Source organism: Ceratotherium simum, chromosome 34 (genome assembly GCF_057802395.1).
Source record: "Ceratotherium simum simum isolate JZ-2026a chromosome 34, ASM5780239v1, whole genome shotgun sequence".
NCBI classification, from domain to species: Eukaryota; Metazoa; Chordata; class Mammalia; order Perissodactyla; family Rhinocerotidae; genus Ceratotherium; species Ceratotherium simum.
The window spans coordinates 22,401,339-22,429,312 of NC_141933.1; the positions used below are offsets into that span (position 1 = coordinate 22,401,339).

At 48.7% G+C, this 27,974-nt stretch overlaps 1 protein-coding gene across 1 annotated transcript in view; it reads left to right on the forward strand.

Annotated features, from left to right (window-relative positions):
* Positions 1–27,974, forward strand: part of SYT13 (synaptotagmin 13) — a 43,531-nt gene that overhangs the window by 534 nt on the left and 15,023 nt on the right. The gene's annotated exons all lie outside the window — the stretch shown is intronic.

The following is a 27,974-nucleotide window of genomic DNA, read 5'->3' on the forward strand; positions in this document are numbered from 1 at the left end:
ATGGGGGCTGGGAGTGTAGTGTGGGGGCTGGGTGGGAGTTGGAGGGCTGGGAGGGAGTTGGGGGCTGGGGTGCAGTATGGGGGACTGCGGTGCAGTGTGGGGGCCTGGGAGGGAGTTGGGGGCCAGGAAGGGAGTTGGGGGCTGGGGTGCAGGATGGGGGACTGGGGGTGCAGTGTGGGGGCCTGGGAGGGGAGTTGGGGGGCTGGGAGGAGTAAGAGAGGGAGGCCATGAGGGCAATGTGCACAGGGCACTGTGGGGGGGATGGGGGGGGGGTCTGTGCGGAGACTGCGAGAGGGGACTGTGACGGTTGGGGAGACTGTGAGAGGAAGCCAGCAGAATGAGAAGCCTGCAGAATTGGGGGAAGGAGGAAGGGGACTGTGAGAGGGAAGAGTGGCTGGTGGAGAGAATGCACTGACACAGCTGAGAAGAGGGAAATCCACCAAACACCAGAGGGGAGGTGGCTGCTGTCCTCGGAGGAGCTGGGGGGAGGGGTGCAGGTGCATATGGAGGGACCGGAAGGACCCTCGCCCCCCGCAGCAGCCCGCAGCTCCAGCCAGCCAGAGGAGCTTGCTGTGGCCGCCCCCAAGATGTCTGTGAAGATGTCGCTGGCGGCCGGAGGGCTTTTATCCCGTGCCCTTGCTCGTCCCCTGGGCTGCTTTGGGCAGAAAATGAGTGGAGTCCCCACTGGACTATGCAGCAGAAGGGGTCTGGGGAAGAGGTTTGGAAGGACTTCCTGACAGAGGCTGTGAACTCCAGGGTGCGCCCTGGGTAGGAAGTGCAAACCGTCCTCAGGAGAACCCAGAGGACGAGAGTCTTGCCAGAGTGGTTTGCGGAAGGCTGGCCCCGGGGCAGGCCCCCTCTAGATTCCTTACAGAGCTTGTGATGCTGAGAGAGGCACTAAAACCCTGTGATTCCGTCTTCCTTTTCCCAATCAATTATTCAATAGCTCTGAGCCCCAGCTGCACGCGGCCGGTGTCAGTCGCTGTAGAGTGACAGGGGAAGGAAATGGCTGCTGTCTTGGAGGCACTTACAATCCAAGGAAAGTGACATTGACACTGGCAGGAATGAGAGTCAGCTGGGCAGCGGGAATGGGACCTGGAAGCATCTGGAATGGGAGTGGTGGCTCCCCATTAGTGGGGGGTTGGATGAGCCCTTCTCCAGAAGTTGTGGCCTGCGCCTGTCAACCTTCTCCTCCGCCCAGTGTGCTTCGGGGACAGCCATTCTTCTGCCTTTCACAGTGGTGGCTCTTGAGGGGCTGTCCCCTCCCCTTCCCAGAGAGAACCACTGGGGAAGGAGTTGGTGTAAATGACCTCTGGGATCCCCTCCAACTCTTGTCTTATTGACAACCAGTGGCCCACACAATGGCCAAGAATCTGTTAAAGACAAATCAGATCGTGCTTCTCCCTGGCTTCAAATCGTCGACAACTTCTCATTTGGAACGAGTCATAGGAAACCGTTACATGGCACGTACCTGTGCCAGGCACCATCCTAAGTGCTTTACACTGAATGCATTTAGCAACTCAATGAAGGACATAGATGGTGATCCCAACTTAAAGATGAGAAAGCTAAGGCTCAGAGAGGGTGAGTGACTCGCCCAAGGCCACACAGCTAGGAAAGTTTTGGAGCTGGATTCTAGCCAAGCTGGTATGGTTCCAGAGTCCGTGCCTTTAGCCACTCCACTCTGCTCGCTCCCTTGCTTCATCTGGCAGGTGTCTACCTCTCCGGCCAAGCTCACACCAGCTCTCCCCTTCCTCGGCAGTCTCAGCCTCCCCGGACTTACAATCCTTCTTAAAGACACCAGCCCTTCCCGCTATCCTCTGGCTTTTCACACAGATGGCTCCTTTTCCTCCTTCAGGTCTCTTTCCCTTTAAATCTCACCTTCTTAAGGAGGATTTTGTCTACTGCTGCGTGTAATAAAGCGTCTCCCCCCCACCCCCCGAATTATCTTCTCCCATGTCGTTTCTTCCAAATTCATTTATACACTTGTGACAACTCGATGTGACCCTTCTTATCTGCATACTTGTATAATATTTATTCCCAGTACCCACTCAGTGCCTGGAACCTAGTAGGCACCCAGTAAGAAACTGTGGACAAAGACATCCCGGGATCCAGACATGTAGGACTGTTGTCTGAGTTATTTCTTCACCTGTGGATGCATGCATCATGCCCTTGCAACCCGGGGCTGGCTCACTAGGGCAACAATAAACATTGTTGAGACACGAGACCCGTCCATCCGCATTCCCTCGCTTGGCTCCCTCGGTGACAAGGATTTGGGCACCTGGGCTAGAGTCAACAGATGGGAATGAGGGGAAGCTGGGGTCTCATGGTGTTGGCTTGGCTGCCACTGTGCTCAGGCTGATTCGGCCTCTGACCCAGAGAAAGTAGACAGAGAAAAGACAACACAAGTGACATTTCAAAACAAGTAAAGGAGGTGGTGTCAGGGGTGGCAGGTGACAGCAGGGTGATGGACGTGGCACCTGTTGACAAGGAGGGGAAGAGTTGGGAAGACTCCTTGAAGAGAGGGCACAGGGGCTGGGGAACAGGGTTCTAGATTCCCGTAGCCACTGAGAACTGGAATGTCTGTAGGACACAGAGTGACTGCCCATGTATCTCTAAGTCACTGGTTATGGTTGCTGGAAAAATTCCTTGGATTTGCATGCCATGCCTGGGAATCTGATTTCTGGCCCCGAATGGCTGGAGGAAGTTGAAGTTTGTAGTGGTTTTGAAAAGAACTTTGAAATTTTCCCAGGGATTCGTTTTATTTTTATTTGGTGAGGAAGATTGGCACTGAGCTGACACCTACTCCAGTCTTCCTCTGTTTTGTATGTGGGACGCCGCCACAGCATGGCTGATGAGTGGCGTAGGTCTGTGCCAGGGATCTGAACCCGCGAACCCCAGGCCACCGAAGCGGAGCGTGCTAAACTTAACCACTATACCACCAGGCCGGCCCCTTTCCCAGGAGTTCTTAACCTGAGGTTCACAGATCCCTCACCAAGGGGTCTATGGATAAAATTTAAGGGGCTCGTGGTCTTGAAGAGGAAAAAATTACTTCTTCATTTTCACTAACCTCTAACTGAAACTTCGCATTTCCTGTAAGTAGGAATATAAACAATGCACCACAGGAGTATTGACAATATCTGGGACTTTGTGCCCAAGGGAATTCAAAAATCATTTCAGAGCACCCTACAGCTGTGGCAGGTACTTCACAATATCATTTATGCTTATCTCTAATTCTGAATCACGGACCTTATTAAATCTCCTGCTAGATCCTCTTATTTAATGAATGAATGAAGAGACACACATATAACCATTTCACAAATTGATCTTATTAGATGCCCCTCTGTAGTCCCACGTCTTTTATTTTCTGCTTTTTCAAACATTCTGAGGAAGTGTCCAGGCTTCCCCAGATGGCTAAAGGAGTCCATGGGACAAAAAGGTCCAGAATCTCTGCTAAGTGAGAGGTGGCAGAGGGTGGAAGCCGTCAGTCATTCATCGCCTTGCTTGCCTCCAGCTGGGTTCAATTCAGCCCTCTTCTTTGCTTTTCCCAAAATACGCACTCTGGACCCTTTTTCCTGCCTTCTTAGACAATCCCTCACCCTCACCCGGGGACAAAAGCGATTCAGTCTCACTATGCCGCCCACTCATGGTGTGGCGGGGACACCTGGGACCTCCCCCGCTATTGTCAGCCCGGCTTTCGAAGCTTGGTTATTATGCGGTGACCTGGCAGCTTGAGCAAGGAGACACAGCAAAGAGGCAGAATGGGGTGTGTGCGTGTGTGTGTGTGTGTGTGTGTGAGATCCTCTCCCTTCACCACTGCTTCTGAATCTGTTAGTGAGAGGCAGCCAGACCCATTGGTTCCTTCCCCCTGAATCTCCTTTACACGCTTGTCGACGCTCACCCCATTTCTGGGGCCCTGCGGAGGAAGCCCTCTCTTTGACTAACCTAAATAACTATAGAGGAGCAGGGACAACTGCCCTTTTCCCACTGCTCAGTACCCCTGACACCTGTCACTTAGCAGGAGCTGGGGCCTTGTTTCCAGAAAGCTTTAGTTTCAGTGGCCGATATTCCCCGCCACAGCACTTACCTTGTTGTACCCTTAAACGAATCTTTTCAAATGTGTCTCAGAGGTCCCCAGGGTGACCCTGGTGCTGGTCCCTTGAAGCTAACATGTGGTCAACGGCTTTAGCCAAGTTGCCTGGTCCCTCAACAGGGGTCCCTACCCCTATCCACGTCCCCAGCCTCCCAGTGCCACTCACCACCAGACTATAAAATCCTGCTCTCCTCCCAGCAGAGTTGAGAAGACAGAGGTGGCTTTCCTGGAACACTGTCACAGTCCGTTCAGGCTGCTATAACAGACTACCCCAGACCTGCTGGCCTCTAAACAACAGAAATTGATTTCTTATGGTTCTGGCGCCTGGAGGTCCAGGATCAAGGCTCCGGCAGATTCAGCGTCTGGAGAGAGCCCGCTTCCTAGACTGTGCACTGTAACCTCATGTTGGGGAGAGAGCAAGGGGGCTCTCTCTTGCCCTTTTATGAGGGCACTAATCCCATCTGTAAGGGCTCCACCCTTATGACCTAATCACCTCCCACAGGCCCCACCTCCTAACACCATCACCTTGGGGGTTAGGTTTCAACATATAAATTTGGGGGGGACACAGGCATTCAGACTGTAGCAAACATTAGTAGATTGAGTCTAGGTTTTTATGAAGTAGTATAAATAAGTGCTGAATTTATACGCAACAATATATGTATAGAGGAGTCTTTCCCCCCAAGATCAAGGAGTGCGTCTTTCATTTTTCTTGTGTCCCTGACAACGTCTAGTGTGATGCTGGGCACGCGATAACCCTTCAATGTACATTTTGAATTACATTGTCCTATTGTGACACAACACTGAATAAGAGAGGGAAGATTCCATTTCCACAGATTTGAAATCAAGCCTAGTTTATTTACGGTGCCGTCGCTGGGGGCGGGTAATGACTGGGGTGGGGTTGTGGGGGAGCTTCTGGGCTTTTGTTTACAAGCTCTGCCTCTTGACGTGGGTGTTGGTGACACAGGTGTGTTCCCTCTATGAGAAAAATTCATCCAGCTCTACATTTATGATTTGTGTACTTTCCTGTATGTAGTTATACTTCAGTCAAGTTTTAATTAAAATTGTCATATTGTGACGTAATGTTTGTGAACATTAATTTAGTACCAAGCCAGTGTTGCTATTACCAGGGGGATTTTGGGGCTGTCGTCAAGAGACATGGCTCTCTTTTTGTGGTCCATCACGCACCACCTCCCTGGCCCGGTCTGCTTTCTGCTGTCTCTCCTGTGGCTGCCTCCTCCTTGGGATTAGGGTCTTGAGACCATCAGTGTGGTCCTATCGACCCTCCTGTCTGCTCTCCTCTTCCTTGGACCTCTAGAGCAGCATCCTCTCAGATCGCTTGTCTGAATTCCTACTTGTAAGAGTGAGGATGGATCAGAGCCCAGATGCTGCGTTTCATTAGCTAATAAGTTCATTCATCAAAGGTTGATGAGCACGTGCTAGGCTCTGGAACAGAGCTGAAAAGACATGCTCTTTCTGATAAGTGGAGACAGACAATGTAGCCAGCAATGGCCGTGAAGCCTGTTACAGTGCTGCTGTGACCGGGGAGGTATGGGGAGCCTTAGGAGGGGCACCTCACCATCAGCCCAAAATAGAACTTTCTCCAGTTCCAGTTGGCTACTCTGCCGAGGTCTCCCCTGTAGCTTAGTGATCACGGGAGGCCCCACGAATTGTAAACCCCACTCCTGGAATTTATCTGGCTCCGGGCTTCTGTAAGGCCCGACCTCCATGGATTCTCACCCTTTAAAGGATTCATTTCTCAGCTGATCTCCTGGCTGGGAAACTCTCCTATTCATATAAACAAACAAAAAATAGATCCATTTCTGTAGAATAATAAATAAGAGTGATGGCATAGCTCACATTTATTGGTTTCTTTATATGTGCCAGGCACTGTTCTAAGCACTTTAACCATGTTAATTATATCCTCTCAATAGCCCTGTGCAATATGCATAATTATTATTTCCATTTTACAGATGGGAAAAGTGAATCACAGAACGCTCAACCGATTTATTCAGTGGCAGAGCTGGGAATCAAATTTAGCAATTCTGGCTTCAGAGCCCACAATTCTGACCACTAGGCTGCAGATTAGCAGAAAAAACTCATCAAAATTTTCTTTGAGCCACTGTTTCCCCAGATATGGCATAAAAGTGTCTACAAATATGCACTTCTGCAGGTCAGCTTCAGAAACCTTCCCAAAGCTTTGGATTGCTTCTCTGTCTCTTACGTCCACCATGCTTCAGGCACGGGGTGCAGCCCAGGGCCCTCCAGTGAGATTTACACGGTAAACATGTTTGGGCTGGTTGCTTAGCAACGTGGAAGACAGTGTGAATTTTTCATCAAGAAATTAGCATAGATTATTTCAGGGAGATGAGCACACACCCGCTGGAAACATTCAGCTCTTTGGAACACAATGTGGACCTAAGTCTGTGTCCATTGATCTCTTTCCAGTGGCAGGTCCCCGACCTGTCACATCTCCTTCCCTTCCTAGTCTCTCCTCTGGTACAGCATGTGGATAATTTAAGTGCCTGGCTCCTCTCTTCATGAAATGGACGGTTCCCTAGCGCCTTTTGTTAACTCGAGCAGAAAACATTGCTGCATCCTTCGAAATTTTCGGATTCTCAGATACCATCAAGTAGCTGGGGTGCAGGAAGGGGAGTGGAGAGGCCGTGGGAGCATGGTGGAAGAAACACCTGAAGGAGAAATCAGAGAGGCTGAAGGCAAAGGCTGAGGGAAGGGAGAGACCAGTAGGATGGCGCAGCAGCAGAGCCAGGAGACAAAGAGGAGACGAGATAAGGAGCGACTGGCCATCCCAGAGTCAGACCAGGGGAGAAATCAGAATAAATGTCGACGATCCCTGTACTGTCGGCACTGTTTGACCTACAGTCTCCCAATAGCCAGGAACAGTTTGTCTCCCACCTCTGCCTTCGTGTTCCTGCATTCACTACCACCAGAGCTTATTTCTTGCTAACAAACGTCGGGAAACCTTGTTTTGAGGATGGAGGAGAATAGCTTCCCAGAGACAGGCCTTAAGAACTAAAGGATTCTATATATACATGTCAGAATCAACACACATGTGCATATAAGGGCTCCCATAACCAATTTGGTAAGAAATAATGTGTTAGTAGATTTCTAAAGGAAAACGGGAAAGGATAGATACATTCCTGCCTCCCCCTCTCTTCCTCCCTGCTTTCCTCCCTTGATTATGTTCATTGAGCACATACTGTGTGCCAGGGTCTGTGCTCGGGGTGGGGCTATGATGGTAATGCCCCCTCCTCAATGACACAGTGACCCATTCTCAGCCCTTGTGAAACTTGTGTTGTCATGGGGGAGACCAGGGTTAATAGAAGAAGAGCACAAATGGTTGAAAATGTCTGATGGTGGTAAATGACCTGGAGAGAAAGTTCTGGTGCTATGATGGTGTAAGGTGGAATTGACCCAGTCAGGGAGGTCAGACAGGCTTTGCTGGAGAGAGTGATGGCCACGCTCAGAGCTGGCGTTGGAGGGGAAGTTAACCAGGGCAGTGGGGAGAAGTGTGAGGGGCTCCAGACAGAGGAATGAGGCTGTGCAAAGGTCCTGTGACAGAAGGAAGCCTAGCACTGTCGAGGGCAGGGAAAGGCCAGCATGCCCGAAGAGCAGAGAGCAAGGGGGAGCCCGGTGTACGATGGGGCTGGGCAGGTGGACAGGGCAAGCAGGGCATTGTAGACCATGGACAGGTTCATTCCTTCGTTTCTTCATCCGTGTATCAAACACTTCTTAATGGCTGTGTGAGGGGCACTGACCTACGTACTGATAATATGACTGTTACAGTTATTTTCAAAGCCTTTTTTTGTTGAGGTGAAATTCACATAAAATTAACCATTTTGAAGTGAACGGATCAATGGCACTTAGTACATTGACACTGTTGTGCAACCATCACCTCCATCTAGTTCTAAAACACCTTCATCACCCCTGAAGTAAACGGACACCCTCTGTTCCTCCCCCGCCCTGTCCCTGCCTACCCCCAATCTCTTTCCCGTCTTTTTGGGTTTGTCTATTCTGGACATTTCAGATCATTGGAATTATAAAATATGTGACCTTTTGTGTCTGGCTTCTTTCACTTAGCATAATATTTTCAAGGTTCATCCATGTGGTAGCATATATTAGAAATCTATTTCTTTTTAAGGATGAATAATGTTCCATTGGATGTATATGCCTCATTTTGTTTATCCTTCCATTGGTTGATGGTCATTTAGGTTGACTCTACCTTTGGGTTATTGTGGATGGTGCTGCTGTGTACATTCCGTACAAGTATTTGAGTCCCTGTTTTTCATTCTTTCAAGTATATACCTAAGAGTGGAATGCTGGATCATATGGTGTAATTCTATGTTTAACTTTTTGAGGAACCACCAAACCGCTTTCCTCAGCGTCTGTACCATTTTACATTCCCACCAGCAACAGGGGAGCGTTCCAACTTCTCCATGTCTTTGCCAGAAGTTGTTATTTTCCTTTTGTTTTGTTTTGTTGTAGCCACCCTAGTGGGTGTGAAGTGGTATCTCATTGTGGAGATGAGATATTTCTAAGCTTTTAATTAAAAAAAAATCCAAACTCTCATTTCTAAAATATTCATCGGTATCTGGCAAGTTTTTAACAAGCACTTCCTCTCTGTATTGAATGCACGTTACAATGAATCCGCATGGGCGCAGCCGTGGAAACATCTCGTTGCTCAGGGGTCTCAGGGGAGGAGTGGAGTGTGTGGCAGTCCTGGCTCCCCTGTTCTCCCAGCGAACCCTCACCTGCCGCTCTATCCTTTAAATACGTTGCACATTATCACTCTCATTTTCCCTGCCCTTTCCCCCCATGCTTTAGTCCCTCATGGGTCCCAATCTACTTCACTCAGGTACCTGGGGCCCTATAAACCTGGGTCCAATCGAGGTGGTATTTATTCTCTTTCAGTATCATTTCCTTGTTATTGACATTACAGGACCAGCACCATGCCAAGCGAGCCCTCCTCCTCCGTGGTGTCAGTTCTCTGCCCACACACACACCTTCCCACCGAGGAGATCCTTCAGAGCTGATTAAGTGAAGGGTGTTTTAGTTGATTTGTATTATAGAAAACTCCTGGGAGTTTTTACATGGCGTTTAAGAGTGTTACAGTGATACACAGCGATATTTGGGGAAGTTGACTGGGGTTTTGGGGTGAACTTGGAATGCGTTATAATCTTTCCCACTTAAAATAATGGACTACAGTGGCTGCTCTCTGCGATTCACTAGCCAGCACGTTTCCATGAACACATTAGAGTCAAATAATGAGGGGTAGTTGTGCATGTGAACATATGCATGTGCATGTGTATATGCATATATAAATATGAATAAGAAAACAGCAGAGGAGCATCCTATGGGGACTCTATAAAATTGAGTCTCAGTCCACCTGGCATAGACCCTAGGGCATTTTGACATATTTCATTGACTCTTCCCGCCCTTCACTCATTAAATCCAAGACATACCTTTCCTTCATAGGAAAACTGAGCAGGCCTTGGCAGATAGCAAGAGAAGTGAGCAGGAGTGTTGAATGACTGCGTGAGTCAGTGAATGGATGGATAGATGAATGGGGAGGAGGTGATTCATGGGGCTGCCGCCTCTGCTTGCAGCCAAGATAAACATTACAAGCACGGGAACGCAGAGGAAGGCACTGAGCTGGCTGAAGCATCTCCGGGCTTGCCTTCAGTGACACAAAGGCAAGGAATCAAGACAGGCCTGGAGGACATGGCAACTTCACATTCTATCGATTTCCCTCCCTGCGAGTCTCGCATCACTTGGCTAATATTGGAGACAGTTTTCAAAACCTTCAGCTGCAAGACCAATGAGATAATACCCATGGAGTCCACATTTGACTCGAAAAAGCATAAACCACACGGTTTTGGACTTGCTGCTAAGAATGGCATGATGTGGGGGATGGAGGTGATCGAGGGTGGATGGTGCAGACTTTGCTTTTCAAATAGAATTAAGAATAAGGTTTTGGAGGGTGGTATTTGAAGATGAAGGTAAGGTTGGGGAAAAGCAGTTTGGTTGGGCAAAGCAGAAGAGCTGATGGAAACAGCTCCAAGCATAGAATAACTTCAGCCAGCTCTAAGCGTATCCTCTGCTTCAGATCCCCGCCCCTTTTCTCGCCGTGCATACCACCAAGCATCTTCAACTGTATTTTCATTCCCAGCACACGTAGAAGACAGGGCGAGGCTATCAGAGAGAAATCGAGTGAACGGAGAGATGGTATAGCAAGAGATGAAACTCCATAGGAAAACATCAACATGAACTGGAGGGCTTTTTGGCACATTTCCTGCAAATGCGTCATCTGATGTGCCCGCCTCTTACTCTGCGAGTCGAACAGATTCTTTAAGCAGCAACATGACTGTCGCCTTCACTTGACAGCCTCATTACAAAACACGCAGAAACAAAGACACGAAAGCAATGAGCACGAGATGAGGTAACATGTTCGTAACCACTGCATTGTGGTCTTTCATTTGATTTTGGATACTCATTGGAATTAATTTTAGTAATAACAATCTAGTTTTTTTGAGACCACTCAAAAGAAGAAATTGCCTCTTGGAATGAAAGTGTTCATTTTATGATCAAGACGCTGAGATAGAATAGGAAGCAAATTAGACTTCGACCACAAGCCTGAATTTGAATTCAGATCCCACCATTTTCCAGCTAAATGACCTTGACTGTTCTGAATCCCACTTTTCTGTTATAAAACAGAGATGATAGTAATAAGCTTCTCTAAGGTAACATTTAAGACTAAATGAGACTAACACTTATGAAAGCACCCAACAGACTCAGCACCTGGCCACTGCTCAGAGTATATTTTAGGTAGCTCTGAATCATTTTCTTATTTATCTTTGACTAAAGCAATGACTCATCTGTATGTTCACTAGTAGGAAAGAGAGAGTCCATTAAAAGCATTCTAGATGTGAAAAATGAAAAGCTTCTGTTGGTATGAGAAGGGGAGCACAAACATTCCACTTCTAGGATATTCATTCATTCAGTGATTTCTTGATCACCTACTATGTGCAAGTCACTGACTCAGCACTGGAGACAGCACAGGGACCAGGCAGACAACATCTCTGACCTCCTCCTATTCTAGGGGTAGGGGTGTTCATCACACAGTCATACAAATGAATATAAATTTATACTGTCTAGGTGTAAAAGGGAGACAGACATCCTCCCAAAAAAGTGATAACTGATTAGTGCTTTGATCTTCAACATTTTTGGAAACTCCTTTCAGTAAAAAAATTTTGAGCATGTACCCCTTATATGTGTACATTTAATTCTTTGTAAAGTGTATATATGCTTATGTATTGTATATATTACTCTACTAATATATCATGTATATAATAAAACATGCACAAATATGGACCTTTTAAAACAATAAGATAAAAATAAATTATAAAATGAAATTCTGTTCGTTTCTTTCCATTCCCCAAATGGACTGTCTTGCACACCCCTGTGGCATACAGTTAGTGGTACTTACTAGGTAAAGGTGGGGATGATGGTTTAAAGTCTTCTAAGCACAGGGCACGTGCAAAGGCCCTGTGGAAAGAAGAAATATCACTTAGGAGGGGCTGAAGGAAGGTCAAAGTGGGCAGAGCACAGAGAGCATGGCAGGGAGTGATGAGAAGCGAGGGAGGTGGGTCGAGCCAGGACAGGGCCACACAGGGCCTCCTGAGCCACCATAAGTGTTGGGTTTTATCCCAAGAGCAGTGGAAGCTACTGAAAGGTCTTAAGTGAGATGTGACAGGGTTGGATTTGGGTTGTGAAAAGACCCTTTTGGATGAAGGAAGAATGGAGGTGAGGAAACCAGAAGGAAGAGATGGAGAAAGATTATGATGGCTTGGGCCAGGGTAGCAGTGGTGATTTGGAGAGATGTTTGGGAAATAAATTGACTGGCTTTGCCTATGGGTTGGGTGCGGGCTCCAGAAAGAGGGAAGAGCTGGGATGATCCCTAAGTTTTTCACTTACCCAGCTGGATGGTGGCAGCAATTAGTGAAACAGGGAACACGCAAAAATGATGAGGTCATGGATTTTAAGTCATGAGCTCACTGTTGTGCAGGGAGAGTGTGAGACGTCTTTAAGATATCTCCATGAAGATGTCAATTGTGCTGGTAGTTCAGCAGGTCTGGAGCTCACAAGATGGCTGTGATGTATATTGGGGAGCTGGAGATGTATTTTGGGGAGTCGTCTGTAGGAAATAGCAACTGCAGCCACGAGCATGGCTGAGACCGCCTAGGAAGAGAGCAGGAGAGGGGAGAGGACCTAGAACAATCCTGATGGACATCAACATTGAATGAGACGAGGAGGAGTGGCTGGAGAGGAAGGAGAAAGACCTGGAGGGTGTAATGTCAAATAACAAAAACAATAACCAGAGAAAAAGCTTTTTAAGAGGAAGAGACTCATCAACTGGGAAGCCCAATGCTGAAAAGTCAAATGAGATAAGACTGAAAAATCCACAGGAATTAGACAGTGAAGGTCATCGGTGACCTTGGAGACCAATAGTGACCTTCAGTGGGCTGACAGAGCCCTTGGGAATGGGTTGTAGAGTGGGTGGCAAGTGAGGAAGTGAAGACAGCACCAAGTCCGGGCAATTCTGTGGAGATGTGTGGCTGCGAAGGGGTGGAGAGGGTTAGGGCAGCAGCTGAGCAGGGGGCAAGAAGTCAAAGGAATATTGAGCACATTTAAAGGCTGATGGGAAAGACCCAGTTGAAAGAGAAAGATGAACATTCAAGAGAGAGAAGAGAGAGCTATTTTCAATCTCTCTCGAATCTTCATAGCCAAGACATGGAAGCAACCCAAATGCCCATCAATGGATGAATGGATATAGAAGATGTGGTATATATATACAATGGAATACTACTCAGCCATAAAAAAGACAAAATCATGCCATTTGCAACAGCATGGGTGGACCCTGAGGGCATTATGCTAAGCAAAATAAGCCAGACAAAGACAAACATCGTACGATTTCACTCGTGTGGAAGATAAACAAACACATGGATGTGTAGAACAGGTTAGTGGTTACCTTAGGGGAAGGGGGTTGGGGGGAGGGTGAAAGGGGTAAAGGGGCACATATATATGGTGATGGATAAAACTAGACTATTGGTGGTGAGCACAATGCAGTCTATACAGAAACTGATAAATAATAATGTACACCTGAAATTACACAATGTTATAAACCAGTATGACCTCAATAAAATAATTAAATTAAAAAAAGAAAAGAAAATAGCTAGTGTAAGTCTCCTACAAATGCACTGGGGTGGGGTGCAAAGCTCGGATGGGGGGACTCGTCTTGGAGAGAGGGAGCAGGGGTACACCTCCTGCTGTGTAACAGGACAACAGGATGGGGATGGGCCACAGCATCCGTCCAGACAAAGGAGGACAGGTTTATACGTCTGTTAGCAGGACGCTAAGGGGCCTCCATTCTCTTGGCTTCCTTTCTCTCTGTGAAGGAAGTCTGAAGAGTTAGAGAAATTCCCAAATGTGGGCTTGAGGGAGGACTTAGGGAAACAGTAGGATTGCTGGGCAGGACTGAGACCCTATTTGAGGTTGGTGACCATGAATTTATCATTGAAACATCCTCCCTGCCGCGTGACTCGCCATTCCCTGTTGGTTTACTTAACCCTCCACAGCTTTGTAAATATCTGCTTTATGCAACTCTCCTCAGTGACCCTGTTTGAATGTGCCAGCTGCTCCTGCCAAAACCCTTATTGACAGGGTACTCTGTCAATGTTAGCTATTATTACCACCCCTAATAATTAATAATAATAAAGGGAGAGTCTGTGCATCAGAGAGAGTGCGTACAAATTGGCACAGGTCAGGGCGATGATAAAGCCTTCTGTTTGCACAAGGCGTGATTGTTTAGAAACCGCTTCCATGGGGCTCTGCACATCTCGAAGCTTTTGATACGTGCCTGCCAAACAGACACACCTGTGGGCGGGAAGCTTTCGTTGTTCTTCTCATTTCGAAAAGCTTGAAATGAGCTGAGGGAAAATACTTGGACATTTGCAGTAACTTAGAGCCAGATACTGTGATATTACTGACCGTCCGTGATCATATCGTATTTCTGTGACAGCATTTGGTAGACTGTTGGAACGGTGGCCCCTGTGATGCAGAAAGGAAATCCAGTAGGTTTGCATCCCATTTGAAAGAAGGAGCGGCTCCATCTCTGGATGATACCCACCGGCTTGGGTCTGCCCCAAAACGACAGCTGGGAGGAGGATGTGAGAAGAGCCCCCTAGTGGCCGTCCCTTGAAATCTTGCTGACTACTCCTGAAAGTCACCCAGAAGAACCAACCAGTTGCCCAAACACTGCTGCGGCTGGAGACCGCCCATGTGGCTCAGGGATTACGCTTTTTCGGAAAGAAAGACCTGAGAGGTGATAATGGAAGTATTTTTTCCTTGATGCATTTCTCTTGGATTCCTCCCTCCCCCTGCACATTGCTCCACTCTAAGCGCTGTCGAATCTTCCTTGGAGAAGTCTCACGCGTTGCTGCTTTCACTTTCCCATCTGGCCAGGTGTGCCCTGGCCTGGTCCCTCGCTTCCGCTCACCTGGATTACTCCCGCCAGGTCTCCGGGCTGGTCTTCTCGCTTCCATTTTCCTCCATCAGTCACTCCTGCATGCACCTGCTAGTTTGATTTACTAAAAATACTGTTTCGCTCGTGTCATTCTCCTATTTACAAACTGTAAAAGTCTCTCTACTGTTCATAAAATAGAATTCAAAATCTTTTGCTGGGCATTCGAGGCCTTTCACGGCCTGGCCATACCATTCCTTTGCAAATCCATTTCTCCAACCCCAGCCTTCTCTTCAGCTGGTTTGCCAGACTCTCCCTGCCCCAAGTGTGCGCCCCTCTGCACCCACACTGCTGCCATCTCTCCATCTGAGATACCTCTGCCTCTCCTCCCCGTAGTTATCCCTGAAGCCCCTCCTCCAGGAAGCCTTCTCTGATCTCACTGACAATAACGAGCTCCTCCTTAGTCTTCTGTAGCACGCAGTCCAGACTCTCGGCCTTTTAAGACTACCTTCTATACTTATTTGTCTCTTTATAAGTACACATCAGGAGGAGCAGACAGTTTTCATCTTACGTATCAATTGTTATTAATTGGTAGTGGCTTCCTGCAGCCCTGAGCTGAACAGGCTGTGTCTGAGCACAGCAGGAAGGAATGCTTTCATCGATTAGTCATGTCTGCCATGGGCATAGGGTAGGGGAGTTGCAGCGTAAGCAATTCATACTTCCCATTAATGGAACATCTCGTCTCCACCATTGGGTGGCAAACTTTCTGAGATCAGAAACTTCTTCACGTATCTTCCATGGTGTATAGGCTGGGTGTATAGAGTATATACATAGTTAGCAGACAACAAGTGTGTGCCCATCATCTGGAGAGAAATCTGAGAGTTGCTTAATTGGAGGGTTTTGGCTTAAAACCAAAATAGAAGGAGAATCTAGTAAAACAGTCACTGTCCTATTTTAAAGGCGCACTTTACAACTTGGCTGTTTTTTAAACCACCAGTTTAGAAATTGATATGCTTTTCCAAGTGTGGGCACCTAAGTGCATGGAGGAATTCAATTCGTGGTTCTCTGCACTTTTTTCCCACAGTGCATCCCCTTTGTTGGATGATATTCACATGCTCGAAGGGTTCTGCAGAATTCACCTCCTTTCTCTCCCACTATCAGAAAGCAAATGTGTGAAAGAGGTATTGTTATAAGAACAGCCTGGAATGTGCTCCAATCAATTTTTAAATGGGTAAAAAACTATCAAATTTCAGTACTTTAGTATCATTCGTAATATACTGGCATAATAACAAGGTTGAAAATTGTTGCCTCCGCCAATGGTTTCATTAGTTATCAGAGCATCATGGAATCAAAAAATCTTACAGCTGTTCTGGAAGAAGACCCTGAATTCAATGTCAAGGAAGCTGGCGTGTAACCATATTTTTCAGCCTTTAATACCAAAATGACTTTTTTACATTAAAAATATAGCCCCCACAAATGAGAAACTGAGGGAAAAAATGTCTAAAGTATTCAAATGGACACTGTTGGTTAAGACCACAGACACTGATATTAAACATGTGTGTTCCCACCTTATAGAAGTTATTGATGATGTAAGGCTGAGATCTTGCTCCTATATATGGGCTCAGTTTAAAAAGAGAGATTTTTAAGGCCCTAGTTAACCAATACAGTGGGGGGAGGGGCAAGTGGAAATTTTGGAAGTTAAAGGCTAGCTGAGAGAATCTGCTCTGAGTCAAACCCGTTGCCAACAGCCCTGTAATGGCGGCTGGAGATGGGAGGATAAGGATGGGGTGGATGGGATGGGAAGGCTGTGTTTGAGCCACAGATGACTGACCAGAGGGATTTTCTGTGACCTTTAAAAACACCCCAGCTTTGAAACAATGCTTATGACGAGTGTTGGTCAGGTGACAACATAGTCTTGACGTCTTGGCTCAGGTCACCAGTGAAACACATTTTTGCCACAAAGAATGTCAAGCCCAGATTCAGAACTGAAAGCAGTAACAAAGTTAATGCCCAAACATCTGGGTAGTTCATTAAAACAACCAGACAACGTGGTGGGGAGAGCAACGGGGTCAACAGTCTAATGATGTAGCGCCTGTCAGCCAATCAAAAGCGATGATTTGGACTTTTCCATTTGCACGTGTTTAGGGTTGGTGTCCAGAGTCATAGCCCCAGAGAACCACGTGGTGCAGTGTGGTGGTTAGCAGCACGGGCCTTGGGTGGATTGAGTTCCAAGCTCACACTGTCATACATGAGCTGCGGGACCTTGGGCAAGTTTCAAACTCTCTGAGTCTCAATTGCCTCCTCCTTAGAGTAGAGAAAAGAATTAGGTTATTTTTATTTATTAATATTAAGGTATAGAATAGAGAAAATATTAGGCACTTATCTGTAGGGTTGTGAGAGGACTGAATACAATAAAGTCTGTAGTGCTTTGCAGAGAGCGTCTGCTACACAAGAAGTGTTCAAGACATGGCGGCCACCTTGCCCTTTCAGGCACTGGGACATGGCTGATGAAGTTAACGCAGGGACCACCTACGAGAAGTAACTCTCTAGGCAGGATCTTGCCATTTTGTGGTTCCCAGTCCCGTGGAAGTTTTTGTTGTTGTTTTGTTTTTGTAAACTCTGTTTGCTCCAGAAATGTTGGGATTATAGCAACACTCATTGTCCCTTCTGTTCTCCTGGGGCTTTAAGCTTTAGTTGAACCTGCTGCAGACTTTCATGCTGCTGCCTTGGCCCAGAATGCTCGCTCCCCTGCTCCACCTGTCAACCTGCTGCCCGGGCTTCGGGGGGGCACCCAACCAAAAGTCAGAGTTCCTGAATCTTCCTGACAATCTCTGCCTTCCACACACATCCCACCTGCCCCCTCCACAGGCAAAGTTTGACGTGCTCCTATGTATTCTGTCTCGTATTTTGCTGGTCTCCATCTTATCGGTTATTATGTATACCAATCTCCCCACCGCCCATTCCTCCCCACACACACAGACTGTGTGTGAGAGCAGGCACCAGTGTCTGCGGTGGCCTCCGTCATGTGAAATGTTCTCAATGTTGAAGGAAGCTTGATGGAATGAATGAATGGATGGACGGCTGTGCACCAGGGTGGAGGTGAGACATCCCTCCCCCAGCCCCAGTAGGCTTCTCCTTAGATCTACCCAAGACCTTAGAAAGATAACACACCGTCCCGCCTTTGGTTCTTTGGTCTTGTCCAGGCAGGGAAGTGCATGGCCGAGATGTAAAGCCTGCAGGCTCCACAGTCATCTGCCTGGGTTCAAATCCCAGCTCTGCGTCTAGTTAACCACGTGACTTCAGACTTCAGTCCTCTGTGCCTCTGTGTCCTCCTCTGTAAACAATAACACTCCCTCAGGAGACTGTAAGGTTTAAATGGAGCCCTGTGGGTAAAATGCTTATACTTTTATCTGACACATGATTAATGCTAGGTATGGTTTTTCCCTCAAATTTTAGCTCAGGAAGACTTTCCTGACCCTCAGATTCTTGGCGGACACAACTTCTCTTCCCTTCCACCTCCGTTGCCGTCTATCCCTGTCTTGATAGTACTTATTCGTACCTGAGATTGCCTTTTGCATCTGCTGGTTTCTTGCTCCCTGCTCCACTGGCAATGCCCACCCTGCAAGGAAAATGATTGGACATTGTTGTTGCTGCAGCTGATCAGCATCCAGAGATTTAATAAATGTTGAACAAATGGCTGAATGAATGACTATCAGCAGAGAAAGAGTTTGCACTGGGGATGGCTGTTATTCCCAGCCGTGTCTCGTTCTTGCCGGGTTGGGAGAGGCACATTGACCCGACTGATGGCAGGGCTAACCCACCAACAAACCTCCTAGTCTGTTGCATTAGGTACCAGCTAGGGGGCAGGGAATGTGCTGGGTCAACCACGAACTTGCCCTTTTAGATTTTAAAATAACCACAGAAGGGAAAGAGGCTAGCAGGAGGTAAGTCCCAAGGGAAGGGGATTTGAGAGGGGACTGGGGGCACAGACTTATAATAAACAAAAGAGAGGGTGTTGGAAAGGAAACAAAAGATGTATGATGGCTGGGTCGCCATGGAAACACTGCATGGTGCCTGGACCAGAAGACAAGCTGGTTCTTCAAAGAGAATTCCAACTTTGCAGCTTGGAATGTTCCCTCCCCTGGGACCTGATCCTGTGGATTCTCCCATAAGCAGCAGAGAAGTAGAGCCCTGGTACCAGCAGCTCCCCAGGAGCTGGAGGTCTACCAGACAAATAAATGTCAGTGGGCAGCGGGAGGACTTGACTGAGATGGTGAGGTTGTGCTGTGAGCAGCTCACTACACAAGAGGACATTTCTACATCTACCCCACCTGGAGTTTGGGGGCATCCCCCAAACCAGAATGTTCTCCCTTCGTTGCAGGGACCACCCACATCGCGGTCACCCTGGGGAGCTTCATAGACATGCAGATTCTCCAGGCTCCACCTAAGACCCCTGAGTGAGACCCCTGGGGGAGGCCTGGGGATCTGAATTTTACATGTCCACGGGTGAAATTGATGCACATCAGAGCACTTACAGCCCCGTTCCTCTCACTAAAGGGCATACAGGGGCAGAATAAGTGGTGATGGGCCAGGCAGCGGCCTAAGCATCAGTCTAAGTGGCACAAAACCGTGGGTGAGGGGTAAGAAATGACCAGAAATGTGAGGAGGTGGGTGAAGAGCCTGGAGGCACGGCAGAGTGGGTCAGCGCAGGGCTCTGGAGAGAGTCAGCCTGGGTCTGAATGGAGCCTCTGCCACTCACTAGCTACCGTACATCCTTGTCTGTAAAATGGGATTGATCATTATAGTGCTTCCTGATGGGGTTATGGTGAGGACTCAGGGAGCTCATATCTGAACAGTGCAGGGTACAGGTGGCAGAACCACGAGATGGAAGAGGCTGGGACTCCAAGTTCCGAGAAGAACCAGTAGGCCCTTTAAGACTTCGAGAAATCAATTTTCATTGTGTTCAGCCACTGAGGATTGGGGGCGGTCTGTTATGAGTAGCTGGCCTTCCTTGACTAATACAAGGCTGTTAACAAGTGGCCTGCCAGCCGGGAAGGTTCAACCAGGTGTGGGTCTGTGAAAGGATGCTCTATGGAAAAGTGGGCAAAGGGGATCCAGCCTTTGGGTTGGTTAAAAGCTTCTACAGCTGCACCCCACATTCTCCCCAGGAAAGCTATCTATATGGTTGGAAGGAGAACTTGGAAAGAGGGCTGGTCCCACTCACAGACTCAGCCTCTCCTAGTTGGCCCTTCCCTGCATGTAAAATTACTGTCTCTCTCAGTTAACTTCTAGCTGATCTAATGGACTTTTTCTTCCCCCCAAAGCCCCAGTAGATAGTTGTATGTCATAGCTGCACATCGTTCTAGTTGCTGTATGTGGGACGTGGCCTCAGCATGGCCGGAGAAGTGGTGCGTCAGTGCGCGCCCGGGATCCGAACCCGGGCCACCAGTAGCAGAGCGCGCGCACTTAACCGCTAAGCCACAGGGCCGGCCCCTTATCTAATGGACTTGATGCCTATTGTCCAGACATGAGGGAGAGAGAGTGCTGCTTCTCCACTAGGGGAGAACGTGTGTGTACGTGAGTGTGTATATATAAGAATGTGTGAGTGTATATATGTGTGAGTGTGTATTGTGAGACTGTGTGATTGTGTGTGTGTGTGTGTTGGAGGGGGAGCGGAGGGAGTGTGGTACCAGCCAGCATCCTGGAAGTCACAAAATAAACAAGGCAAACTTTTCCTTCCTGATGAGAATGTAAGACATTTTAATACTAAAACAAGCAACCACATGGTGTCAAAGACAAAAAGTCACATGAATTTTAAAGATAGAACCAGAGATTTCAAGAAAGAGTCCCAGTCGCTCCAGGAGACTTCCCACTACCTGGAGCGCGTTACCCTCCTCTGCCTCCAGGTGCTTCGGAAGGAAAGTTCGAGAAACAGTGATCCAGAGCCCACTGGATCCTAAACACAGGTCCGTAGGCAGGTTCGGGGCTGGCTGTATGGAGGAGTCACTTGGGACACTGACTGAGCATTCAGATTCTCACACCCACCCCAGAAAGCCTAATTCAGCAGGGTGGATAGAAGGGGGTGTGTGTGCGTGTGTGCGCGCGTGTGTGTATGTATCTCTGTTATCTCGCTAAATTTTTTTTGAGGTACAGTTCACCTACAGTGAAATGCACCCATTCTAAGTTTATAGTTTGATCAATTTTGACAATATTTATTCCCTAGGCTGGAACCCATATCTCTAACATGCTCTTACCACTCGGTTTTCCCCAGAAGCAACATTGTTCTGATTTCTATCAGCATTGATTAGTTTCGTCTGTTCTAGAACTTCATATAAACCAACGTTTCTCAGCCTCGGCACTACTGACATTTTGGGTTGGATAATTCTTTGTTGTAGGGAGCTGTCCTGTGCATTGTGGGATGGTTAGCAGAATTCCTGGCCTCCATGGGCTAACAGCTTCTACCCACTAGCTGTGACAACCAAAAATATCCCCAGACATTGCCAATGTCCTCTGAGTTGAGAACCACTGATATAAATGGGATGGTGCAGGATATATTCTTATGTATCATGCCTTCTTTCACTCAATATGTTTTTGTGATTTTTCCCTGTTGCTGAGTGTACTCATAACTCGTTCCTTTTTATTTTTGAGGAGTATTCCATTGTAAGAATATGCCACAATTTATGTATCCATTCTCCTGTTCATGGACACCTGGGCTGCTTTCCTTGTTTGGTTGATATGAGTAAAGTTACCATCAGTAATCACATATAAGTCTTTTTGTGTGTGTGTGTGTGTGTGTGTGAGGAAGATTAGCCCTGAGCTAACATCCGATGGCAATCCTCATTTTGCCGAGGAAGACTGGCCCTGGGCTAACATCCGTGCTCCTCTACTTTCTATAGGACACCACCATAGTATGGCTTGACAAGCGGTGTGTGTCGGTGCACGCCTGGGATCCGAACCTCTGAAGCCCAGGCCACTGAAGTGGAGCGCACGCACCTAACCGCTATACCACCGTGCCGGCCCCCACACATAAGTCTGTTTGCGAACATATATTTTCAGTTTCCTTGGATAAATATCTAGGAATGGAACTGCTGGGTCATAGGGTAGATATAAGTTTAACTTTTAAGACACTACCAATTGTCCAAAGTGGCTTACCATTTTCCCTTCCACCAGCAATGTATGAGCATTCCCGTTGTTTCACATCCTTGCCAACATTTGGCATTGTCATTCTTTTTCATTTTAGCCATTCTAATAGATATGCAGTGGTACCTATATTTTTTAACACCATCTTGGATAATTCTCATGAACAGATGTATTATTATCTATTGCTGTGTAACAAATTACCCCAAAACTTAGTGGCTTAATGTAACACTTATTGTGTCACAGTTTCTGAGGGTCAGAATATGGTCATGGCGTCACTGGGTCCTCTGGCTCAGGGTCAAGGTGTCATCCTGGGTCATCCTCATCTGAAGGCTCGATCGGGGAAGGATCCACTTCCAAGTTCACTCACGTGGTTGTTGCAGGATTCAGTTCCTCCTGGGCTGCCCTCGAGTCCTCGCCACATGGGCCTCTCCATAGGGCAGCCCCCACCATCGCAGCCTGCTTCATCAGAGGGAGCAGGTGAGGTGGAATCTGATTTTTGTGACCTAATCTCAGAAGTGACCTCCCATCACGTTGCCGATTCTCTTCATCAGAAGCAAGTCACAAGGGCTGGCCCAGGCTCAAGGGGAGGGGTTTACACAGGTGTGCACCCAGGACGTGAGGGGCCCTGGGAGCCACTGTAGAAGCACCTGCCACAGCAGCTCTGGGGTGAGAAGGAAGCTGGGTCTAGACCAGAGCTTCTCACACCATCTGTGGGGAAAGGACCTGTTTGTTTTGTTTTGTTTTAATGCCTACTTATTTCATCACAAAGGAGTAAAACAGTGTTCATGGACTGGCCCCAATGCATGAACCCCATTTTGCATAGCACTGGTCTACACCCTACAGTCAAGCAAAAGTATTTCCAACACTTATTCAGGGTTTGCTGTGCCAGCCTCTGTGCTAGGAGCTCTACACAGGTTGTCTCATCTACTCCTTAACACAACCCCAGGAGACAGGTGCTATTGTTAGCATGCCCGTTTTACAGATGAAGACACTGGAGGCACAGAGAGGTTAATTCATCAGATGCAAGATCACACAGCATGTGACTGGCAGAACCTGGACTCCAACCAAGCTGACTGGTTTTAGAGTGTGAACATTGACCACCGGGCTATATTTCAAACTCTTGTACACACGTTAGCATGCTAATTACCATTATTAGAGTCCAGAGTGACAGAAGCTGGCAGGCCCCTCTCCCCTGGCCCAGCTCCCCTCTGAGGGGGGCTCCATTGTACCTAGCTGTGGCTGCACAGGCCTGTGTTTGTCATCGTCCAAATATTCTATGTCCGACTTTCCTCTCTGCTCTCTGTTTTTTAAAGTTCGAGTATAAAAGTCAAAGCCAGGGCTGGCCTGGTGGTGCAAGTGGTTAAAAGAAAAAACGTCAAAGCCATCTGTCCTTTCCTCCAGCCGAGTCTGCTTCCCCGCCGTCCCCCAGAACTTCCTGGGTACTATGATGCTTTCATATGGATGCCCCAGCGTGAAAACCCAAAGTAATAAGCAGTCTTTCGGTGAAAAAATTAATCCCGTCACAGAAGGGTCACCTAACGTCTCTGGTAAGGTTAAGTGTTCGTTTACAGATCATTAACTACATAATTAATTTCTCGTTTTCCAACATAAACCTCATGAGGGAAGGCCAGCATCTGTCTTGTTCACATCTGTGTTCCTAACACATAGCGTAGGACCTGTCTGTAGTAGGGCTCAATAAATATTTGTTCATTAAATGGAGGTTCGGGTCCACCCACCGAGCCATCTGTCTTAGCCTGGATGACGGGAAAGTTGAGGCCTCCAGCCGCCTCCGTGCTGGCTGTCGTCAGGAAGTGCAGTCCAGGGATGCAGGGGGAGGGGATGCGGGAGGGCACATTACTGAGCCCAGATGGTGTCAAGAGCGACCGCTGGATCTCGAGAAGTCATCTTCCGAAAGGCCACTGAAGACACTGTGGGAGGGGCAGTGAGGAAGAAGGGAGAATTCGGTGTCTGGCTTCCAGCTCACAGTGGTCAAGTTCCCCGGATGGAGTTTTAACTCTGGCACGTCTGGGTTGCCCTTGCGTGGACACAGAGTATCCGTGGGGGTCTCACACCTCAGCGGCCACTGAGAAGCCCCAGGGCGAGTGGCAAGAGGGGCGGGGCATGATCGTGACAGGAGGCACTGTGGGGCTGTGCCCACGTGGAGCTGGTCGGAGTCCATGCAGAGCTGCCCACAGTGGGGAGGAGGAAGTGGCCCAAGGCCCCGGAAACAGGGGAGGCAGGACGAACCCCAGGAGATGCATCAGAGGGGGCTGAATTGTTGAATGCCTTCCCCCACTGGAAACTTCCCTGATTCATCCTGCAGCTGTATTTCCAGGCCCTCTTGCCTGGGTTCAAGGCACATTTAGAGGAGAATCCTGCTTCTAAATCCTGCCCCTCCTACATCACGGCCTAAGGCTCCAGCAGGGATCCTTCCATAGGGTTCTGCTCCCCTGGGCACCCCTCCTTCCCAGGCATTCCTGTGCTCCACCTATAATCCTTTCCCGGGCTCCCTCCTTCAACTCCCTAAACCTCTTTTCTGCTTCTTGGGCCCTGAAGTTTAAGCTATTTAAGTGGAAACAGATTCAATTGAAAGATGTGGTGCAACCAGGGTTTTGAAATGCAATAAATAAGATTGTACAAGAGAACGAGATAGGTAATCAGCTGCTGCTCCCACTACTGGAAGAGGCTCATGTAACAGTCATCAGATTGCTCTTGGCCTGGTCAAGGGCTGTAAGTCATTCTCCACTAAAGACAGCCATTGCCGCACAAGATCGTACAAGACAGGGTGAGGATAAACAGCAAACGAGGATGACTTCGTCTGGATGCAGAGAGGTTCGGGGTGGGGGAGGGGTGTCACCATAGGCAGAATTTCTCTACACCAGGGTCATGCTCTCCTGTGATGCTCATTAAAAATGCAGTGCATCCATCTGGGATGCTCTTGACTGCAAGTCACCAAGACCCCAATTCAAACCCGCTTAAACAATATCAGTATTGCTCATGTGACTTAAGAGCAGAGGTGGGACAGATTTCAAGGTTGGTTGACTCAGTGGCTTAATGACACTGTCATCCGAGACACAGCTTCCTTCTGTCTCTCTACCCTGCTGTCCATCTCATCGGCTTTGTCCTAAGGCTGGCTGACCCTGCAGTCACAAGACAGGGCCACATGCTTTCCGTCCAGCGAGGGAGAGAGTCTCTTCTCCTACCACGGGATGCCAGTCCTCACATCCTGTCTGTTGGCTTCTCCAGGACAGGTGCCAACTCCTGGGCCAGAAACAGTCACCAAGATAATGCCAAGAACCGATGGGATCAGACCAAAGAGAACCCTCCCTGCCCCGGAGCTGGGCCTGGAGTGGAACGCACAAAAGCTGCTGACCTGGAGGGAAGGCGGAGGGAGAGGGATGGATATTGGGAGAAAAGCCCAAGCTCCTGCCCTGGGGTGCATTTTAAGCCCTTGTCACAGGCTCCTGGGCTTCTCAGGGGTCCACAAACAGACCCACGGAGTAGGGAGGGATGGGGACCCAGGCTCTGCAGAGACTTAAGGCAACACAGAGCGAGCCTCCCTCAGAGCTAAACTGGATGATTATTTCCCCATGAAAAATGCAAAATTGGCCAAATTTGATCAAACTGGGAATTAATCAACAGCTCTTTTTTTAAAACGATTGAAACCAAGTATAAACACCAAGGTGTTCCCCAAACCTGCCAAACGGCCTTAGTTCTGACCCCAACAAGTGACAGAACAGGGTGACCCCGAGAAGCGAGTGCGTGGTCCAGCGGCCTGGGGGGAGTTGAGCGCTTTCGTGCTAAAGAACAGGAGGGACCAGCAGGAGCCTGAACCCCAGGACGCTACGATTGCCACTTCGCATCCGGCGTCCCAGACAATAGGGATGTTTTCTGAGAAACAGCTGCAGGGCAGTGGAAATGACACAAATTTGAAGTCAAGATATCTGGAGGCTCAATTATATACCACTTGTCAGTTGTCTGACCTTGAACTTCCTCGAGCCTCCGTTTCCTCATTGTGAAAGGCATAAGAAATGGAACTCGGGCTTAGATGAGGTATTGGAGGTGGACACCACTTTGTGGAGGATAAAATGACATGGGGACATCAGTCATTGCTCTGTGGCCCTGGCCCACAACCTTCCTCCCCACCCTTCTCCCTACCTTCCAATCCCCTCTCCTTCAAGGTCTAGCTCCCACCCTGGCTCCCCCTCGAACTCCCGGATTCCTCAGCTATCCCCCCTCATCTACCGTCTTTTCTCTCCCATTGGTTATTTACAAAACTGCCTGCTGCCCGCTTCTGTACTGCAGTGGGAACAGTGAAATATACCTGTTGTTCGCTCTCCTGTTTGTGATTCTCTCCCCAACTCACCTGCACCTGCAAATAAAGAACTGTGTCTCCCACCTCTTTGCAGCTCAGAGTGTGGGAGTGGAACAAACCTTGAAATCAATCACCTGTCGCTTGAGGTGACAACTCAGGTGAAATGACCTGCCAAAGTTATTAGCTCCAGCAGTAGGGTCAGTGCTAGAAGCCAGGCCTCTTGTTGATGCCCAGTGACACTCTCCATGGGGTGCAGGTGCAAAGGGGACCTGATATTGCAAATCATACAGGTCCCTCCCCAGGCGACTAGTCGCTCTGTGTATCCATGACAAACGTTCCTGATGGGTGGGTGCTGTGCCTGGCACAGGCTCAAAGGCAGGAAAAGGGTTGGGAGCCACAGGTGCAGTGAGCTTTGGAGCCAGGCTGATGTCAGTTTAATCCTGCCACCCCCCTCACTGCCTGATCCCGGCAGCTTCACTCCCTATAAGTCAGAGATGCTTCTGGAGCCCATGGGCACCGGGCACACCCTGCAGAGATCAGGATAGCCATGTCCCTGCTTGGGCTGCATTACAGTCTGCTGGGCAGTGTTTCTGAGAGAGGAATGGAGTGTTTTAGCTCCTCTAAGCCCTTAGGGAGTTCTGAGGAATACATGAGGTAATGCAGGGGCAGCAACCTGCATGGTGGCCTGCAGGAGAGGCTGGCTCCTGCCGCTCGCCCCGTTGGGCCCTGCTGCACCTCTGTGTTCACCCTGCGTCTGTTGTCCAGTTGATGAGACATTAAGAGTGCCCCTGTCACTGAGGTCCAGCCTCCCTCAGGAATGGTTGGGGACAGAGTGTCAACCAGGGCAGAATGTCCAGGGGTTATCCTCAGGTAATGAAATGCAGAGGGTGCAGCAGAGTCAACTTTGAAGCACCCTCCCCCAACCCCAGGCCTGCATCACCCCACCCCCACCCTCCCCAGCCCCTGGGTCACTCCTGCCCCTGGGTAGAGCAGCCTTGACCCCTAGCCAGGCCCTCCAGCGGCCACATAGAGGGGAAGGCAGGAGGACCAGCATGGAGGGCAGGCGGCTTCTGCTGTGGGTCGGTACCCGCCTTAAGCTGAGGGCCGTTTTGTGGGCTGCCCACTGACGGTGCCAGCATTTCAAGCTTTAGATCTGGTCATCAGTCCCCAATTTCCTGGGGACTGGGCAGGCCGCTGGTGTTTCTGCCTGTTATACAACTTTGAAGCCCTCAAGTAGGAGAGATTTCTGTCCAATGCAGGCAAAGATAGAAGATTCCACTCCCGCATGCGGCAGCCTTGCGTACTTAAGGCTGGACAGACAGGTGGGTCTTTGAGTGGAGAAAAAGATGCCCTTTCCTCCAGGTGGACTGAGCCTCGCCCCAGGGCACACAGCTGGGCAAATGGTGCACAAACTGCACTTCAGCCACCGCTTGCCGCTCATCTGGGCACCTTTGTGCAGTGCACAAACCATACAACCGAACATGGCAGCCCTGGCCACAGGTACATATTGCATGCTCCCTGTGAACAGAGGCTGTGCTAGGCACCAGGGACGCAGCAGGAGCAAGACAAGACACAATCCCTGTGCTCACACACGAGTGGGAGAGACTGGCCACAAACCGGCCAACCTATGATGAAAATAACACAAGATGAGCTCAGTGCTGTAAAGCAAAGAGCAGGATGCAGTGATAGGGATGGACAGGCTTGGGGCAGGACTTAATTTAGAGCAGGTGGCGGTCGGGGTGGGTGGTTTGCCGGGAGGAGTCAGGGGCCAGAAGACCAATCCAGAAAGAGTTCAGCCTGTTTGAGAAGCAGGGAGCTCAGTGGCCAGAGGGGAGCAGAGGGAGAAGGGTTGGGGGCAATGTCAAAAAGATGATCACGGCAAGGCTGGGCTG